A 3587-nucleotide genomic window follows, 5' to 3' on the forward strand; every position below is an offset into this window, starting at 1 on the left:
AGGTCCAAATCTCACAAATCTATGGCCCTTACCAATTGGCTTCTCCATTTTCTCTCATTCTTAAGTCAGCATCTTACCAAATAACCTTCCCTATACATCTTACAATTATTCTCCTTGGAATTTATCCTAAAGAGTTAAAAAAATGTATTCTCACCAAAAAAAACCCGCATGAATATACTTACCATACCTACATTCATAGTTTCTAAAATTTGCAAGCAAGAAGGCGTTCTGTCCTGAAAGGACAAATAAACTACAATATATTCAGAAAATGGAATATGGCTCATAATTTAAATGAGTTCTCAAAACAGAAAAACCAAAAAGTGTTACTGGCCATTAGTGAGTACAAAAAGGTCACTCTGAAAATTCTACATACTCACGATTCCAATCATGTAGCACTGTGGAAAAGACAGAACTGCAAATGTAAGAAAATAAACCAATGGTTTCTATAGGCTGGGGAAATGGAGAGTAATAAAGATGGAAAGTACAATGGAATCTTACAATACTGAAACTACTCTGTGCATTACAATAGTGGATTCAGGCCATCAATCATGTTTCCTAATCACAGAATGCATACTACTTGTGATAGCTCATCATGATTGGCATCTTGATGGGACTTGGAATCACCTGGGAGACAAATATCTGGCCAGGTTTATGAAGATATGGCAAAAGGTTACCTGAAATTAGAAGATGCTCCCTGAATTCAAGCAGCACTACATTCTGCTCGCTAAGGTCAAACTCAATAAAAAAATAAGCACATTAACTGATTATCCAGTGGTCAGGCATGAAAATGTACACTTCAGTATTATTGTTCAGTATAAATCGGTTCAGTATCCCAACTGAACAAACTATATTTAGGAAGATATGTTATATAATATATAATTATGTTATATAGTATATTAATAATTAATATTACTCAATTATTAATAATACAACAAATAAAATAATATTAATGTTTATTTAATAAAAATAAATTTAAGGCTTTAATTAATAATTAATTGATAATGTATTATATTGCATATTAATATATTGTACATATTATCATGATAATACATTATTAATGTATTATATATAATTATACATAAGAATATATATTATATGTGTCTATATATTCAAATATAACAATAACTAGTAAGAAAAGAACCATGAATCTGAAAGTAGAAGGGGAGGGTTTGAGGAGGCAAAAGGAAGCGCAAAATGATATAATTACATTGCAATCTCAAAAATAAAAGAAATATAAAAATGAGAGAACAAGTTAGGTTCTGTCATTCATCTCCCTCTGCTTCCTGACTGAAGATCCATTATGATGAAGTGCTTCATGCTGCCATGCCTTCCCTGCATGATACACTGAACCTTCAAACTGTAGACTAAAGTGAAGTTGTCCACTCTAAAATTCCTTTTCTTGAACATTTTGTAACAGCAATGAGAAAAGTGAACAATACACCATAAGTCCAGTGTGTGCCATCAGCAGTTATGATAGACCAATGTAAACTTATTGATAGTGACAAACTTACCACTCCAGTGAGGAATGTTCATAATAGGGGGGAGAATACAATCTGGGAGAATATTCTTTTGGGGAAATTTCTGTTTCTTCCTTTTGCCTTAAATATAAATTTTCTATTTCATTTTTCCTTTAAAACTAAGTTGCTAAGAGAAGTTTTCTTAATGGGGTATAATAATAGTACATTATTATTACAATTAATAATTAGACAATTATCTGTGGGTATATAGAAAAATGTTTAAAGATTGATGATAGCCATCATCCTAGTTGAGAAAATTAATGGTTGCGGATTCTCCTCCAATAACCATAACTTAACTAGTAGTCAACTAGGTTTCCAATACCAGGTAGAGTTTGCCTCTTTTGATCAGTTTGTGAGTCCAATTTGAGAACTGTTAATCATGACCAAGGTATGCATGCTATTTCTGCTCCCTTAGTGTTACATGCCACACTAGTCACTGCTGTCAATCACAGGCATCATAGGTGGATAAAGCTGTTGCTTGCCTCTCTGTTTTGGAAGCATCCAAGGTGCCATCTGGTACAATGAAAGGTAGTCCTCAGGAAAGAAGAATTCATGTCAGTTCTAGCACGTTGGGATCTGTGCCCTGTTTCTAGAGTCACCAAGGGTAATAAACAATAGGCTGTATGTTTGAGTCTTTTGGACATCCCTGACCAGCAACTCAGAAGAATCTTCTTATGTCTGGTATTAGGGTCTTCATTAGAGGATCTTGGCTCTTGGAGAAAATGCACATTGGCCCATATAGAAAACATTTATTAAAACTATGTATGTTAAAACATGAACTGAACAAAGAAGACATTAATAAGCATGCCAAAGTGAAAAAGAAAAAACCTCTTGAGGCCTCAACACTGAAAAAAAAAAAAAAAAAAAAAGTATAGGCAAGTGAGGAAAGCCAAAAATGAGAGAGGTAGTTTCTCTGGGGAAGAAAACACCCAATTGATTGTCCAGGGTCAAATTGTCAGCCCTGAGAACATACATAAAACCAACCTTATATTGACTGAACAGAGAGGCCTACTATATGTAAAATGGGTGGACCTGCATTCACAGGAAGAACATTTACTAGCTCAATACGTTTCTACAGCAGCTGTGTGAAATCAACGTTTTCAAAGAAAATTATCATTCTTGGTTGGTACATCAATCAGTTCAATTGGAGCTCTTTTGCTCTTTACAGCATCCATGGATCCACTATTTCTCTTCCTTCATTACCTCAGAAAGGCTAACAAAGAGGGAAAGTATCAACCTGTGGATCAGGGGACAGTAGATGACGTATTTCCAAATTGCATCTTATTGATGAAATTTCCATGGCTTGAGAAGTCCCTTCACCATGTGACAGGGGAAAAAGGAACAACGAGCAAGAAATCTTCCAAGGACAGCATAGAGATGACTTTGAAGGGACCAGAGAAAAAGGTCAACAAACTATTACATCACTGAAGGCCAGTAATGTCTGCGTGAGTGCCTGGGTACATCCAGGTGTTCGGCTGCATATTTCCACTGGTGATCAGACTGCAGGGACAAGAATGGCATTTATGTTTACTACACCCATGGTCTTTTTTATTTCCCTAAAGAATTAAGTGATAACTTATCAAAGTTTGCAAAGCCTCCAGAACCTCAGCTTCACTGCCAACCTCCCAATGAAAGAAACTAAAGTGGTCAGAAGGGCCTGTAGAAGTGGAAAAATACACTAAGTTTTACACTAAAGACGTAAGGACTGGCAAGAAAACTAGCAAAGTGCTGCAGTTTGAAAGCCTTTGGCTAAAGTTGACAGGAATGGAATGATTAATTTTAATATTAATTTTTGGTGCAAAAAAATAAAAGAATAAGCTGAAAATACTTGCACAATTAAAAATAAAAGTTGATGAAGCAGAGAAAATCAGTTGTACTACTCAGCATATGTTATTTTGTTATTCTTTTATATTTACTAACTGTATATTCTCAGTCTAATAATAAGTTCAAGCTAGTTACCCAAAATAGGAGGCAATTCCTCCAACCTCAACCACCATGTGTAGTAGAACACATTTACACTTGTCTAGCTTACAAATGAACGAGACACAGACTATGGTTATTTTATTTGGC

The 3587-nt window shown here is 34.9% G+C and overlaps 1 pseudogene; it reads left to right on the forward strand.

Annotated features, from left to right (window-relative positions):
- Positions 1–1896: 1896 nt before the first annotated feature.
- Positions 1897–3334, forward strand: LOC117719655 (ribonuclease H2 subunit B pseudogene; annotated as a pseudogene).
- The last annotated feature ends 253 nt before the right edge of the window (positions 3335–3587 follow it).

This window comes from Arvicanthis niloticus, chromosome 14, assembly GCF_011762505.2.
Source record: "Arvicanthis niloticus isolate mArvNil1 chromosome 14, mArvNil1.pat.X, whole genome shotgun sequence".
Classification (NCBI taxonomy): Eukaryota; Metazoa; Chordata; class Mammalia; order Rodentia; family Muridae; genus Arvicanthis; species Arvicanthis niloticus.